Below are 18,273 nucleotides of genomic sequence, written 5' to 3'. Positions count from 1 at the left end.
ACTACAATTACTTAGGAGAAGCATGGTTCTTTACAAACATACTGGCACATGAGTCAAGTAGAGGTACAGTTCACTGGAGACGCAGTTAAAAATTTTCATACTTCCTGTTTAGCTTTTGTACTGTTGTCCTTTTTCTTTTGTTCCTTTAGTATGGAACCACTGTGTTAATTTTTGGGACATTCAATTAGACACAGACTGTTTTTTCTTTATTTCTTTGAATTCAAATTTTTGCATATTTACACTGGCATGCAGCCTCCCCTCCACATACTCCCTTGTCTTTCCACTGAGTTAATAAAATATGAAGTAACAGCAGCACAGATGGAGTTTATCTCTTTTTTTTTTTCTGGAAACTCAAACTTCATTCTTCATAAGTGTCTGTCATCATTTGTAGATATGTAACTGACAGAAAGCCACATCAAAATAGATTTATAAATAGTCAAAGGACCTTTTCACACAGCAGCTGTGTAGACAGAAATCCACTGTGGTTTGTTGCCATTTTCTATTCCTCACTTCAGCATAATTTTCATGTTACACTGTGTAGAATCAGTACATACCACACTACACATGCAAGTCTGTGATAATGCTTTGATGTCAAACTGTACAGAATGGGTATGAAGATGAAAAATCACTTGGGGTTCTGCCTCTTGCAGGGTAACTATTTCTTACAAAAAATTACAACTTGAAAGTGTGGTTGGTTATTCTGAAATAAACATCCATGTGGAAAAGGCCTTCCTTAGAGAAATCATAGCTATTTTACTTACCTATATGTTTGTCTTTCATCAGGCTGTCACAAGCAGACCCCACTTAACTGATCACACATCACTATTTAGTTAAAATATGCAGTCTGACACTTTGGTTAAAAATAAAAAGGGAAAAGAAAATGCCTACGTATCATTATATCTTGATCTTTATAATGACATGATCTGAAATTTACCTTAATGAATGAAGAGTTTGCTATGTGTTGTGAGTTTGTATTCAGGAATATACCTTAAATGAACCTTCTACTAAAAACTCAGCAAAAAGTAAACAAATCCTCTTAAAAATCTCCCTTGACCTCTTCATTGCACATAGAATTCCCATGGCTCTTTCTCGTTCTGGTTCAGAATTAATTTACTTATTCTCTAAGATACTTTGCTTTGTTTTTTCTCACATTATTTCTTCTTCATCACATAGATAGCTTTTTAACCTATTTTATCCTTGCATGGAGTGATCAATTTTTTTCTAAAAAGGCAAGAGCTCCCCTAGAATTCCACGTGACCATGGTTATGAAAGATAAAATTGAAGAGGAGGGTCAAGGAAAATCTCCATCTTTTACTGGACACAGTGAAGAATGCAGTCACCAAGGATGAAATAAAGGATGAGGTACTTAATGCCTTCTTTGCCTCAGTCTTAGACAGAAAGCCTGAATATCCTCACGGCCCCTGAGGTGGTACACAGGGACAGGGAGCACAGTAAGACCCTTGTACTGTATTTGCTGGGATCCTCATGGCAGAAAGAAATGAGGATGAATCTGATTCCATGTTCTCAGAAGGCTAATTTTTTTTTTTTTTATGATACTGTATTATATTAAAGAATACTATACTAAAACTATACTAAGGGATACAGAAAAGATACGTACAGAAGGCTAAAAAGATAATAATGAAAACTCGTGACTCTTTCCAGAGACCTGACACAGCTTGGTCCCAATTGGCCAATGAGTGAAAACAACTCACAACAGAAACCAGTGAAATAACCACCTGTTGGTAAATAATTTCCAAACACATTCCAAAGCAGCAAAACACAGGAGAAGCAAATCAGATAACTATTGTTTTCCTTTTTCTGTGAGGCTTCTCAGCTTCCCAGGAGAAAAATCCTGGGTGAAGGGATTTTTCCAGAAAATGTGAATGCCACACCCTTGCAATCCAGGAGGAAATTATTAGCGACCTGCTGTGCGACTTCGACCAGCACAGGTCTGTGGGGCCAGATGGGATCCACCTAAGGGTACTGAGGGAGCTGACAAATGAGCTCACCAAGCCAATCTCCATCATTTATCATCAGTCCTGGCTAACTGGTTGCAGATGTCTGAAGGTTGGCCAATATGACACCCATCTAACTACAAGAATGGTGGAAGGGAGGATCCAGGGAACTATAGGCCTGTAAGCCTGACTCTGGTGCCAATGAAGGTTATGGAACAGACTATCTTGAGTGCCATCACATTGCACACACAGGACAACCAGGGTATCAGGCAAAGGCAAGTCCTGCCTGATCAACCTGATCTCCATTTATGACAAGGTGATGTCCCTATTAGGTGAAAGAAAAACTGTGAATGTTGTCTACTCAGGCCTCAGCAAAGCCTTTGATATTCTCTTCCATGGTATTCTCCTGAAAAACCTTGTAGTTCATGGCTTGGACAAGTGCTCTTTTTCCTGAGTTAAACACTGGCTTGATTGTCAGAGAGTGGTGATGAATGGTGCTGCATCCAGTAGCAGCAGGTCAGTAGTGGTGATTTCCAGGGCTCAGACTTCAGGACAGTCATATCTAATACATTTATTGATGATGTGGATGAGGGGATTGAGTGCACCCATGGTTACTTCGTGGACAATGCCAAATTCAGTGGTAGGATCTTCTAGCAGGTAGGAAGGCACTGCAGTGGAATCTGGGCAGGCTAGATCCACTGGCCGGCCAGTTGAACAAGGTAGAGCGCCAATTCTTATACTTAGGTTACAACAACCCCATGCAGTGTTACAGGTTTTGGACAGAGTGGCTGGAAAGAGGCTCAGCGGAAAAGGATGTGAGGGTGCTGGTCAACAGTGGCTGAACATGAGCCAGCTGTGCCCAGATGGCCAAGAAGGCCAATGGCATCCTGCCCTGTATTAGAAACAATGTCACCATCAGGATCAGGGAAATGATTGTCGCCCTGTACTCAGCACTGGTGAGGCCACACCTTGTATTCTGTGTTCAATTCTGGGCCCCTCAGTTCAGGAAAGACCTTGAGGTGCTGGAGTGAGTCCAGAGAAGGGCTACAGAGCTGGTGGAGGGTACAGACAGTAAGTCATATGAAGAACAGATGAGCTGCGAGTATTTTAGCCTGGAGAAGAAGATACCCAGAAGTGATGTTACTGCTCTCCACAGTTACCTGAAAGGAGGTTGCATCAAGGTAGGAGTTGGCCTCTTCTCCCAGGCAAATAGTGATGGGATGAGAGGCCACGGCCTCAAGTTGCACCAGGGGAAATTAATGAGGGACATCAGTCAGAAAACACAGTAGGAAACACAAAAAGTGTTGCTAGACTTTGAAATGGGCTGCCCTGGGAGGTGATCGAGTCACCATCGCTGAAGGTGTACAAGGAACAACTGGACATGGCACTTGGTACTGTGGTTGAATTGTCATTGTTCTGATCAGTCAAAGGTTAGACTCAATTTCAGAGTTTTTTTTCAACAAAATGGTTGTGTGATTCTTTCAATGAGAAACAATGTAGAAGTGAAAAGCCCTTGTTTGAGAATGAGTAAATGACCAGAGAAATCCTAGTTACTTGGAAATAAATCTTGATAATTATCTTGGAAATAGTCCATGAAGTGTATATGAATAGCTTATGACAAATGAGATAGAGAAAGGACAGTGAATACTTCCAAAAAAAAAAAAAAAAGGATAACCTCAAAAACTGCTGAACTTGAAAAAAGTAGCTGTTGCGAGGCTTTTTGTTCTGATGCTTCCTGGTAGAAAATCACTCTTTCTGTACTACAACTTTGTAGACTCTGTTTCTGACAAACACATTTTCATTTTGTTTTCACTGCCCTGCTAGAAAGACTGTGGACCTCAGATATAAATTAATTGACTCCTATCATTTATTCTGTCATTCATAAGCAATTATCAATAAATCTGTTTCAGAATCTAAATGTACACATTGCTACTTTCTCTTCAGTGTAACATCCTAGACATATTGCAAATTCGAGGATTTGATTGCAGTTGTCAAACTAAAAAGCAAGAAATGTGTGACAGAAAAACATACATAGCATCAAAACAGACATTCTACTCCTTTCAAACTGATAGATCTATGACAAGTGATTCTTTGGTTTGTATAGCTAGTGAATAGTTTCTAGTAAAATATTCATGCATGACAGTATATTACAAGTGTTATGATCAATGAAAAAAGACTCTAGTGACCCGTTTTGCCATTTTGAGTTGAGACTATTTTCATAAGTTTTGAGACATATAGGATTAAAAATAATTAGCTAGGTAACCATTAAGATACTGATAGTTTATAGGTATCTTGAAATTTACTTATAAGCAAATCATGAAACAAAACCTACAAAAACATTAAGCACCAGGAAAACCATTTCAAAAAGAAAATTGACTTGTCAGTAAAAGGAAGTGGTAGAACTGGAAAAAAATCCACATTTTATTCCTTGTCCACTGTTTGAATCAACTGAATTCATTGCTTCCATAGGTTAATGGCAGAAATAACCATGAGAACCTCTGAAGATTAAATGCTACAAAATCCTTAATTTGCGTAGAAAATCAGTTTTGGCTTTGGGAAGCAAGCTGGCATTTCAGCTTCCTTTCAGCAAAAAAAGCTTGCTCTGTGTTTTGAATATAGAATTTCTCTATAGCTAAGATGTTAGACCATACAACTTTCCTGTGTCAGAGAAATTTGTCATTTTCTGCAGTGTAGCATTGTGCAACTGAATTAGTCTAGCTTTGTCTTTTACTTACTTCTGTGATATATTTAAGAAGGCATAGAATCTTCATGCATTTTACAAATGTATGTGCTTTCCTTTCTCTGTGTTCCAGTAAAGCTAAAAAATTGTTTAAATCTAGCAGCTGAGGTCAAGGCATGTGATCCCATGGATCTCTATTCTACAGCATAAGTCAGTAATGGAAGATATTTAGACATAAGTGAGAACATAAAAAACCTAGATGAAAAGTAATAAAGCAAGAGAAAAAGAAAAATATCACCAAGCCATTAACTACGCAATTGTATTCATGTTAATACATTTTAAGTGTGAGAAACATTCTGGGAATTCAATTATCATTTAATACAATAGCCTGTAACAATTTAATTAGATATCATTTAGCCTAAAGACATCAACTATTAAAAATTCTGACCTTAATAATTCTATCTTGCTAATATTCATTAGATTAATCCACATACAAGCTTGTGCAGCACTGAGATGTTACCCTCTGTATTATGACTGCCTCAGTTAGAAAAAAAACAAGGGGAGATTTCTTTGGTGACTCATTTCTGAGAGGAGTAGTGGTCTCAAAATGTTGATTGGACCAAACCTTTGGGGAAGCCTGCTGCCTTCCTGGAGTCTGGGTTAGAGACATTATCAACAAACTCTATGGCCTGCTCAAATAATTTTTCACTGTAGATTTTTCAGGTGGTCAGGAGTGAAGACCAAACAAGAAGGTTAAATAAGCAGTACCTCAGGCCTTTATGATGACTGCTTGAGGAATATGAAGGACAAGTAGTGATCTTTATCCTGCAAGCTGCAGGGAATGATGAGGGTAGAAATAGGAGAATCATACAGATGAATACCTCTCTCCCAGCTTGGTGACACCAGAAGAATTTTGAGGTTTTTGATCACAAATCTGGAGCCTGCTGGCAATAGATGGCATGCATCTGTCTCAAAGGGGAAAAAGGACCCTTGAGCAGGAAGATAGTAGGTCTCATTGAAGGAACTTTTTTTTTTAAACTCAGTGTGAAAGGGGAAAGGGATAAAATCAGGATCACTGGAAATAAGCCTAGGATGCACACCACTCTTTGAGGGACAATGTATTAGTGAAGCCTTTCAGTCTGCTGAAATAATAATAGAGATAGGGTATGATGACCCATGTAGCAGCAAGGATGCAAGGTTGCAAGATTTCTTGATGTGGAATCCATGGAAATTCCTGAGAAGGTTCATGCAGGAGTTACAGCTTCTCCCATAAAAAGCCAGCAGGATTGATAACACATCTGATGTTCCTCTACGCAAATGCATGCAACAGGAAGAATGAACAAGAGAAACTGAAATCCATGATGCAGCGAGAAAATTGTGACCTTGTTGCTATCACAGAGACTTGGTGTGATGACACAACTGTGGTGCTACATTGAACAGTTGTAAACTCTTCAGAAGGGATAGACAAGGACGGAAAGGTGGGGGCGTGCCCTGTACTTTAGGGACTCTTGCTCTTGTCTTGAGCTTAATGATGTTGGTGAGAGGGCTAAGTGTTTATAAGTAAGAATCAGGGGGAGGCTCAACAGGGCATATATCCTGGTGAGAGCCTTTTAGAGACCACCCAGCCAGGACGTAGAGGCAGAATAGCCTATAAGCAGTTAGCAGAAGTCTTGTGATTGCTAGCCCTTTTTCCTTTTTACTTCAGCTTACAGATGTCATAGTAGAGGTTCCTGAAGAGTGCAGAACATAACTTCCTGACACAGCTGATGAGCTAGCCTAATAGGGAAGGTACCTTGCTGGACCTGCTCTTTGCATATAGAGAAATTTATAACATATATAAATAAAAATGTTTGGTTATTTCAGTGATATCATGAGCCACATATTTTGTCAAATGTTCTTCTTCTTTGAATTTCTGCCTGAATATATCTGCTTTTGGGTTTTTTTTTGTGCAAAGGCTTCCATTTGTTTGTAGGACATAAGACATTGATGTAAATTTAATTGTGCATTTTAGTACCTTCCTTAAATTGAAATATGTATTAGTAGTATAGTGCAATGGCATAATATATTGCAGAAAACTCCCAAGAATATTTACTCAACTTTAATTATTACAAGAGAACATGTGTCTACACTATGCTGAGAATCTCTTACATTATACTATGTACTTTAAATTGTATTTACCTCCTTAAAATGAAAGCATTTATTATCATCTGTGTCCATGAGTCCATGCTGACCTTTACTCTGTTTTTCCCTTTAATATGTGATACATATAATCTAAAGAATACTAGAAATAAAATATACCCTCAATAATGCAACTGGCCAGAGTTTTTTGTGTGTGTGTTTTTGAAATTTTCTGACCTCTGTATGACTTCATTCTAAGCTTGCCAGTAATCAGGTTAATCTTGTTAGGTAATTTAAATGCTACAGCTTGAACTAATTCACTTTACCCAAGCTCCATGAATTGAATTTATGTACATGAACTGTCTTGATTATCACCTAAGCCTGATCAAAAATTTTCACCATTCAGATTGTAACTGAGCTGGTCATCCACACTGAAATACTAGGAAATTTAAAAACAGGAAAAAAAAACCAAAGCCAAAATCAAAACCATATCCAAACAAGAAAAAAAACCTGATAACAACAAAAACAAAACTAAAACCAAACCAAAACCAGAACCAAATACTAAAACCCAAAACCAAAACAAAACCACCACCAACAAGAACAACAACAGCCAAAAAACAAAACAAAAAAACCCAATCATAAATGGAATACGTATCTTATCTTCATCTCTCTTTTATTCTACTCAGAATTTCAAAGCTATTTAGATATTCAGGTATCACACTTCCATTAAAACCATTATTACAGCTAATATATGTCTGAGAAGCTGAACCAATTTTAGCCCTCCAATCCAGTACTTGATAGCATAAACAATATTTCATTACACTAATGAAATATTATTTTTTTAAATGTTGAGCTCAAGAACCAGAAAATATTGCAAGGATGCTCCAACATAACCAGTGGCCCTGGAAAATACAAAATAAGCAGATATTATTTTAGATACCATCATGATGCATTCTTATTCTTTACAAAATATAAGTGCACCCGCATTATATCAGTTATTTTCTTCTCAAATTTGCTTTAGCAATCTTTAGCTTTAAAATTTAGCATTCCCCCACTTTCAGGTCAATTTTATGAGTACTACAAATGATTCTTGCTTTATGCACAATAATTTAATCACCCCATATATCAATGAAGCCTACATAGCCCAAGTGGTACACATATCAGAGCTGGAGAACTGCTTTCACCAGAGATGTCAAAATACAGCTTTCAGATTCCAATTTTTCTCTGTTTGTTTATGAAGACCCCATGTTTTTTTAAAAAAGAAATATCTTTTTTTCTTCTATTCTTTGTTTGATTGCTGCCTGGATTAATGAACTTGTAAATATGTTGTTTTGCTGTATTTTCCCGCATTTGATCATCACCTTTTGAAAAGGAACAAGGGAAAAATTTGCATGGAAATTTTTAGAAGTTTTGGCTTTCCTTAACCTTCCAGTTACTTTTCTTATGGGTGTTTAAATCTTGATTTAAGATATGAGATTTTATTGGGGAAAAAAAACGGTCCTTCTAGATTGTGTTTCTGGAGAAAAACGAAATAAAAAGGAAAAAAAAAAAGAAGAAAAAAAGGATTGGAAAATTTGAGTTACCAGATACATGTATGAAAAATGCTCTCATCTGAATAAAGAAAAAGGTGGGCTGCAAAGGTTGATATAGCTTCATACCAGAGTCTAAATGAAGCAGTCAAATGAACTAGGAAAATCAATGCTAAATTTGGAGGGTAATAAAAATGAGGAAATTAGGTTAATGAGAATCTTTAATGACATAATTATTACTTACTTATTGAGAAGAAATGTTTTTTAAGTGATTATGAACTTGTATGACCTACACTAGAAGAGAGAAAGGGAAAAAACTCATGAAATTAATAGAACATATTTTTCAGGCTATGCTGGAATTTTTAGACTTTTTTTTTTAGCAAACATGTATGTCATGGCTGCCCATTTTCTTTCAGGTAATTTTCTATTTCTCTTCAGCTTACTTATCAAAACCTTAATAGCAATACTTACTAGAAGAAGTTTAACATGTAGCATAACCATCTAGCTGAATTTTATCATTACTACTGAGGTAACTTGAATAAAAGTACAAAAATTGTGTATAAAATTGACTGTAGTAAAATTAGTGGTTTTGTATTGACAAAGTGCTGTGAAATATTGGCTTTTTAAAAATGTAGTCATAGATGACCAAAAGAAAATAAATAAACGCTAATACTTAATGAAAAAATTTATTTTGCAAATCCATTACTTAGATTCTAGATTGCAGAAAGCTGACAATTTCTCACTTTAATTCATAGATATTTGTGGTCTTCACAGTTTTAATGTGGTCCACATAAAGCATTGACTTCAAGGCAGAATGTTCTGTCAGCTTTGATGTTGGTCTACCAGAAGTCTGAAATGGTTTGGATGTTTCAAGATCTTTTAAGGTGTCATTTAACAGGTGTTCATTATTGATACTTCTTTGAAAATAATGAAAAAGGGCTAAAAGTTACTGCCTATTTGCTTCTGTAGAAGTTGTCTTTAATTAATGAATTAATGGGAAGGGGAATATTGAAGTGTTTTTTCCTGCAAAAAAAGTTATCAAGAAAGCAACCTCACCATGGTACTATATTCTTAGTGCAGCAGTGAGTGGATTTTAAGCATATTTATTCTGCACGATATAGCAAGCTAGCAATATGAAATTGGAAGAATGATTTTCTAAAACCAAGAAGCTGTTTTGATTGATTTATGAGTTAGAGTACTGAAAACAAAAAAAATCTATTGATTATTTTTCTTAAGTACATTTGCTTTACTGATGCTGATAGAAGCAACTTTTTTACTCTGATTATTAAATAGAAAATGGTCTCTTGTATGTACTTTTTAGCATATAGCTGACTTGGATTATTTAAGAAGGATGATCAGAACAGGTAAAGTTACTAATTTGTCAACTAATATAAAGTAAAAGATCTAAATGTGCAAAAAGTCCTAACAAACTCAAGAAATCCCAGCACTTCTGTGTCTTTCAATTCTATTTCTCAATTACACAGTCCTTTGTTTAGTTAATTCAGGTCCAAAAAACTCTACATTTGTACAAAGATTTGATTTTTATTGAAAATAATTTCCATTCCCTGAGAATTGTGGCAAAAACTTATGAAAGAGGCATTGTGTGAATTCTTTAAGCAAAAATTAGGAAGTATACCTAAAATAATTGTTTCAGCGTGTTTTGAAATTTCAAGTGACTTTAAACTCTTCACATATATTTGGTATTGTGACTTACACTTTTAAAACAGAGTTGTGAAGAAATGTCAGTCTTCCTTCTTGACTCAAATGACAAGGATGCCTCTGGGTCTGAGAACTAGATTCTGCTTGGTTGAAAATAATATATAAAGTCCAAGAACAGTAATGTTACTAAGAGAAGGTGATTCTATATATGTGTTCCCTGTCACAACCAGGTGTTTGGACTACTTTTCCAAGTGTTCTACATGTCTGATGACCCTTAAGCATATGGGCAAAACACTAACGTTCAGGTAAAAAAACCCAACAACTTCTTTTTACACTTCTTCATCTCGAAATTATCTGTACAGACAATGATTAAAGATACCTGGCTCAGAATTTCTACTGCTCTGTCAGTTGAAGATAGAGAGGGAAAGAAAGGGCAAGAGATAACATTTCTGAGTTAGAACTGAAGAACCTTCAAATTGAAAGCAGAGACATTGATCATATTTCTCTGAAAGATAAAAAATAATTATTAAAAAGTAACATGTAAATGGCTGAAACAAAAATAAATGCCTTATTTACAATAATCCTCTTTAGCCAGAATTAAATGTACATTATTTTCCAAACAAAATAAAATTACTATAAAAAAGAGACGTTAATACAGCAAACTTTTTCCTGTTCCTATTGCATGTGCAACTGCAGTGCAAATAGTAACCAATGATCCACAAAGGTAATTTTTTTCTAGAAGCTTTACACTTAAGGGGATGCGGATGCAATCTGAAATTGAAATACATCACAAAATCAAAGAAGGTATTGAGAATAAGTGAAAAATTAAGTCCTTCCTTCTGTGAAAAACAGAGAAACACACAAATGCTTCTTGTTTCTGAACATTATGTTAAGAAGGGTTTTTCTATGTGCATTACAGAGGAGGTGATGTGTTACACTTTTGAAAGAGATACAATTGGACAAGATGCAAATCTTAATAGTGAACTGCTTGACCAGAAGGAACAGGAGAAAGCATCAAATGCTGAAGTATGGAAAGATTTGTCAGTCCAAACTAAAAATTGCGAAGGCTAACTGAAAATCTAAAATCTTCCCAAAAGGAGTTGTGAATTCAATGTTGGGGTTTGTTTATTTGTTTGGGGTTTTTTTGTTTTTCTTTTAAGAGAAATGGGCACAGAAAACATTCCATTTTTATCTCTAAAAGCAATGTTGATTTGAGAATGGTTGGTGCCTTTTATTTTTAACATGCTAGAGGTCTCATCTTCTTCCCCTTCTTTTAAACAAATGCTCTGTATTGTGACAGATTTGCATTTGTTGTTTCTGTGGAGGCAGTCTCCATAGCTTTACATAATATTTCCAAAGAACATGATACTGAGAAGTGGAAAATAATCATGTGAAACACGTTAGCAGGAAGATTTCCTCTAAAAGCACTCCTCTTTTAGGAAAGAACATACACATTTCTTGTACTTTAGAGATATTATATCTACCAAAAAAGCATCCTCTGCACACAAACCCTGTGGAATTCATTAATTAGAGAACCCTTGGGTTCTCTATTAAACTTACTAAACAGGAATATGTTTAAAGCCTTCCACCTTTTCATTTCTAAGTAATGTAAACCAAAATTAAGGAGCTGAATTGCTTCTGGCAGTTCGGAGTGGTTTCTTAAGTGTTATGTAAAAGCAAGTCTTTCTTGCTTTCAAAAGTTAACTTAAGAAATTAATTAGAGAATAAATTATCACTATTAAATACTTAGCTTTGCTAAACTGCTACCATAGTTGAGACTGGCTGAAGCAAAATAAAACTACACAAATAAAACTCATTTGTTAATTTTAGAAAGACAAAAAAATTGTCCATTTTTTTTGGTAAACTTGTCATGGTTTGATGCTGGCACAATGCCAGTGCCCCCATGAAAATATATTCAAATATATTCTCCCTGGTGTCTGCTGTGAGATGTGACCAAGAATAGACCAAAGCAACTTAGGAATAAAGAAGAAAAACTTTATTATATAAAGTTAAACATAAACAAGATATATATAAAGAGAAACACACACAGAACTCAGAATCAAAACCTTCCAAAAACATTCCTCCTCCCCTCACCAAATTTCCAATACATCCATCCCTCAGATCATCAACTCTCAGTCCATCACCACCCTTTAGATAATCAATTCTCAGTTCATCAAGGAGAGAGGAGTCCTTCTTGTGCCATAGGCTTCCTCTGGAAACACCGTTGAGACCTCGTGTGTTTCCATGTCACACGTGGCACGGTCCGGAGATCATTGCCATCGTGACATCTTCCTTCCATTTCCAGTGCTCTCATCACTGTGCATGGACCAGAGCTGCTTCTAGGGTTTTCCTTTTAAGGATGCTTTGTCTAGTTCAAAAAAAAAAGCACAGTCTCTCACTTTCGGGACACCTGTCCCCCCGAAATTCACCTCTTGGGGCTGAGGGGTCTTGAGAACAGAGACCTTCTTCTTCCCTGAAGACGGAGGGCACCACCAACCTCCTCACCCGTCATCTCTGTTCACGCACTCCTTCATATAACATCATTGCACTCTCTTGGCTCCAAGCCATTGCCTCCCCCCTAAATGCAGCCTCTGTGTCACAGGAAAAATGGTTCCGTCCATGGCCATACAAGAAAAGTCCAGCCAAATGCCTGGACTCCATCACCTCCTCTCACCTAGGATTCCTCTCAACTTCTCTCATGGCCCATTTCCTCTTATCTTATCTGTATCTCTCTTCTCATTCAACTCCAGGAGGATCAGCATTTGTAAGGTTTCCATCATCCAAGACAAGGGTTAAAAATCTCAGGCTCTGGCTGTCCAGAACTCCCACACTGCCCTGCGGGGCACCTTCTTGCCACACCCTCCCCTTCTCCTTCTCGGCTGGCTGTGCTATCAAATTTCAAGGTGGCACAGGCACAGACACCAGTGCTCTCTCTCTCTCTCTCCCCCCTGAGGAGGGAGGATGGCTGCCCGATGCCTCTCAGTGTTCCTCCACCCTTCCATCCTGCAGGGGCCTTGGCTTCCCCTCCCCTGCCCAGCCCACAGCCGGGCAGAGAAGCTCTGATCTCTTTCACCAAGGGAACCCAAGAGAGCTCTTCCCTCTGGGAGCTCTCTGCTTTTAACCCCTGTGTTCTCAGAGGCGTATCCACATCTTCAGTGGCCACAACAGGTGCCAATACTCAAATCTGAGCACCTATTGATTTGACCACAGCATCCCAAAAAAACTCACTTCCTTTTCAAACCAAGACAACTCTATGTACTCAAAAATCTTGCTTTTCTTTTTTTCTTTGAATCATATTTATATATGTCTCCATGTAGACAGACAGATTTTTTTTTTAACTTAACTTACTAAGTCCAACTAAGGCAACTAATCCTTACTAAGTCCTTACAGTTTTTCAGACATGTCTGTAAAAGTTACATTTTCTTCTATTCTGTTTAAAACATAGAAAAAATATGTCCGTTCTCCTCTTCTGCCAGTGGCTACCACTGAGAATGATCAATGCAAAAACCTCTGAAAATGATCAGTGCAAAACCATCCCTGAAGACCCTAAGAAACCCTCACTGAAAAAGATAAAGATCATGGGGCTTGTCTCAGGTCAGCAAATCAAATTCATCAAACATAAACACTCTCTTGAAATAAATATTTGGATTTAATTCTGTCCTCATCTATATGACAATTTTCTTTTAGATATTCATATGCAAGCAAACATCTATTTTTATAATAATAGCCTCCAGTTAACAGTTCTATTTGATCTTTCTTGGGAAGACATAGAGATCCTGAATTCAAAAGTAACTGGAAAAAATGGAATAAAAAAAATATAAAGATAATTGTTGTATGTTGCATTTTTTGCCTTTCTTCCATGGTTAAAGAATTTAGCTTCTTCTGATAGCTTTTTTAATTTTCCTCTGAGATTTCTCAGAAACTTCTTATCCATCCATGAGGTCTCTTGGCATTTTTGCCTGATTTCATTCTGTTGGGATGCATTGCTCTTGAGCTTGGAGGAGATAATCCTTGAATATCAGTCAGCATTCTTGGGTCCCTGTGTCTTCCAGGGTTTTGTCCTGTGGGACTCCACTGAGGAGGTTTGCGAAGAGGCCAAAATGTGCTCTCCTGAAGTCTAGGGTGGTGAGCTTGTTGCATGCACTCCTCACAGCACTGATGATCTCAAACTTCATCATCTCATGGTCACCAATGCACCATGTCCACAAGATGCCAATCATGTATCCACTTAGGTGGGCATGCCTCTCTAGTTCCTCTTGTTTTTTCCCCATACTACATGTGTTTGTTAGGACCATCTGGGCTGGGCCCTGAATATAGCTGACTCACAGGCTGGAGTACCTGGAATGGTTTTATACCCATTACAGGTATCCAGCTTGCAGGATTGGGATAGATAGGCACCTCCCTTTGCCTACAAATCTAGTTTAAAGCCCCCTTCACTAGTCAGGCAAATTCCTGACCAATATATTTTTCCTTTTATTTTCTGATGAAACCTCTTAGCCTGCAGTACACCAGGCTTACCAAAGTAAGTTTCTTGGTGTAAGTGACTGAAACCTTGACTACCACCATTGCTCTAACCATCTGTTGACCTGATCTGTTGTCAGATTTGATTGGTAATTTCCTCTCCTATGACTTGGAGGGTTGACAAAAAAATTATTTGAGCCCCAGAGCCTTTTACCAACATCTCCCAGGGCTCTCAGACTGCTACTGGCTGTATCCCCTGTCCCCACATGAAAAACTAATAGTGGTAACAGTCACTGGGTTTTACCAGGCTTAGCGGCTTCTCAGTAACATCCCTGATCCGGGTTCCTGGAAGGCAGAACACTTTTCTTGAAGGTGTGTCAGGCCAACAGATGAGTGCCTCTGTGCCTCCAAAAGTAGAGGCACCCACTACTACCATCTACTGCCTTTTGTTGTTTGAACTAGTTGTTTATTTCAGTATTTGTGGAGCAGGTTGGACTGGTGTAGTTTTCTCCGGCTGTTCTTCCAGTATGATGGATGTTGTCTCATTAGCCTGCAGAGCTATAATGTGGCTCTGGGTGGGGATGTCCAGCTTAGTGGAAATTCAAATTTTTTTTGAGAAAGTCCCTTCCTTTAATTAGTTCCTTTCCTCTTCCTTTTGTGTTTTTGTTTGGTTTTTTCCCCCACTTCTTCCCAATCCCCTGTGTTAATGCTCTCCCTCCTTTCCGTGTGTTCCAAGGGATAAATTTTTGGCTTTTCCTCAGTGGGATGTGGTTCCCCTATCACTGGACTCAGAACCAGCTCTCCCTCTCAGCCTCCATGGTATTTTTGTCCTCTGACTGCTTCCTGCAGCTCCATCTGTTGCTGGAGGTCCTTCACAAGGCCATGCCCATTACAGTTCCCATCATCGAACCATTTCTCTCACATTTGCTTGACCTTTCTGAGCTCGGCATTAAGTGGAGTAGATTGTCCACCTGCTCACACTGAAACAGGAATTGTCTTTTTCCTCCATCATCAGTGACAACCACTGCACTCACTGCAGTCTGAAACCAGGACAACTCCATGTTGATTTGGGAGATCCATCTGAGTCACTGTGTTCCACCTGACAGTGACTTCTGACCCTGTACTTGACTACTTACCTAAAAAACTACGTGGATAATATTATCTATTTACACAAATATACTGTCTGTTTTCTTACTTAAAATTTACATATATAAGTTTATCTATTTATGTGAATAGTTCTATCTATTCTAGTGATGCAAAAAATTTCTGCTATGATTTTTGTTATGTCTGGAGACAAGTTACTGAACTTTAAACTAGGCCTTAGGGTCTTTGCTAGCTAACAAAGTTTCTTAAGGCACTTAAAATATATTTCTGCTTACTTAAAAGTATAACTTATACTTCAGCTTACTTAAAACTTAAACCTACACTTCTAATTCATATCTATGAGACTTAATATATCTTAATTTTTCTAAAGGCTTTAATTCAACCCCTGCATTGATTCCTCTCTCTGAGGACATCAGAGAAGCTTGCATTCCAACATTGTTCTACAATTTTATGTTAAGAGATTTTATATAAATTAGAATGTGGAAAGTGAGAAACTAAAATCTAAAGCATTCATAAATTGATTAATAAAGAAACAGGATTTTAATGTAGCAGGAGAAAAAAAACATTAAAGCATAGACAGCATGTCTATCATGGGAAAGAATATGTCAAGCTTTATATAACATTTTATCATCAGACATTAACTTAAAATCAGTCTCACCAGAGTTTAATATAGATGAAACTGGCCTAAGTGTTAGGCAAACACTTAGACAAACTGGTGATATTATGAGTGGTGTACCTAAAACATGTCTTATGCCAAGGCTATGATAAAACATTCTGTATTTGTACGGATCAGATTTTAAATACAATAAAGAAATTTGGGGGGGGGGGGGGAATCATACACCAATAAGTTGTAAAGCTCATAACTGGCTAGAAAACCTTTAGAGGGTTCTCTCACCTGACGGCCTGCAGTTCTCTCAGCTTGAGAAATTTGACTTCTTTCAGTTCTTGTATGGTCACATCTTTCTGTTTCAAAGATGTGTCAAAAGCTCTTTGACAATGTGGTCAAGTGTTGTTCTACTGTTAATCTGTGACAAGTTTAAGTTCATGAAAAATGGAGCATGCAGCAGTGCAGTGTGACTAGTCACTAGGATTGGCCATCCTCTTCTTGGGCAAACACTGATGTGCCACAGTGAGTACAGGATTTTTGCCTGTGATAGTACAGCTTAAGCCCACTTAATTTTTGAGGCAACATGTGGAGAGGTAAGAGCTGGAATCTGAAAATTATCACACTTCAATAAAATCGTTCCAGTCCAGCTGAGAACATAACAATTTAAATGCTGATCTTGAGTTGCTGTCAAAAGCACATGGGCACACTTTTTTTCCAGTAGAGAATGAAAAATTTATCTAAAAAGTAATAAAAAATTTTATACCAAGAAATAAGGGTGAAAAAATTCAAGTTATCCAAAGAAACTTAATAAACAAGACAGAAATTCTCTAATATATATATTAATATTTGTCATGGTTTAGACCTGGCACAAAGCCAGTGCCTCCATGAGAATACTCTCTCCCTGGTGTCTGCTGTGAGATGTGACCAGGAATAAGCAAAGCAGGCTCCTACTTAGAAATAAAGAAAGCTTTATTAACTAAACTACAAGAAAAGAAGAGGGAAAAAAACTAGAAAGGAAAAAAGAAAATTAAAACCTTACAAAAGCACCTTCCTCCTCCCCCCCACCAAATTTCCCAATGCAATACATTCCCCCAAATCACCAACTCTCAGTCTGGCACCACCCTTTAGAATACTCAATCTTCAGTTCATGAAGAGGAGAGGAGTCCTTCTTCCACCATAGGCTTCCCCTGGAAACACAGCTGAAACCTCGTGTGCTTCCATGTCACTCAGCACCGCCCGGAAATCCTTTGCCATCGTGACATCTTCCTTCCATGCCGAGTGCTCTCACCACTGTGCATGGACCAGAGCTGCTTCTAGGGTTGTCTTTCAAGGATGCCTTGTCTCACTCCCAAAGAGGCTCAGTCTTCGGGACATGTGTCCCCCCCCAGTTTTTCACCTCCTGGGGCCGAGGGGTACCCACACGGAACCCTCCCAGTTCTAAGGCACTGCCTCCCCCTAAATGCAGTCTCTGTGTCACAGGAAAAAAAAATGGTTCAGTCTATGGCCACACAAGAAAAGTCCAGCCAAAAGGCCACTCCATCATCTCTCCCCCACTCAAGAGTCTTCTGCACTTCCCTTGTGGCCCATTCCCTCTTATCTTATCTCTTATTTCTCTTCTTATTCAGCTCCAGGAGGATCAGCATTTTGCAAGGTCTCAATCAGGCAAGAAAAGGGTTAAAAATTTTAGTCTCTGCCTGTCCCAGAGCTCCGGCACTCCCATGCTTCCCTGCCGGGCACCTTCTCGCCGCACTCCCCCCTTCTCCTCCTCGGCCAGCTGCTATCACATTCTGTTGCCTGCTCTCCCTCTCTCTCTCTTGGGGGGGGGAGGGACGGGGGGGGGCGGGGGGTGGCTGCCCAATGTCTCTTGGTGCTCTTCCACCCTTCCATCCTCAAGGGCCTCCTCACCCCCCCGTCTCTGTCCAGCCCCAGGCCTATCGCATTGCTGCTCCTCCCCTGCCCAGCTGCTGCTGCTGGACAGGGGAGGGAGATCCGACCTCTTTGCCTCGAAGTCCCAAGAGAGACGCCCAGGGCCGAATCTCTGCTTTTAACCCCTGTGTGTTCTCAGAGGTGTGTCCAAACCCCACTGGCCACATCAGGTGCCAATATCAAAATCTGAGCACCCATTGGTCTGACCACAGCATCTCCGAATTCCTACTTCCT

The sequence above is a fragment of the Melozone crissalis genome, unplaced genomic scaffold, assembly GCF_028551555.1.
Source record: "Melozone crissalis strain CALT ecotype California unplaced genomic scaffold, PUWL_Pcris_2 ptg000005l_1, whole genome shotgun sequence".
NCBI lineage: Eukaryota > Metazoa > Chordata > Aves > Passeriformes > Passerellidae > Melozone > Melozone crissalis.
Note: the sequence above shows the minus strand (reverse complement) of the source record.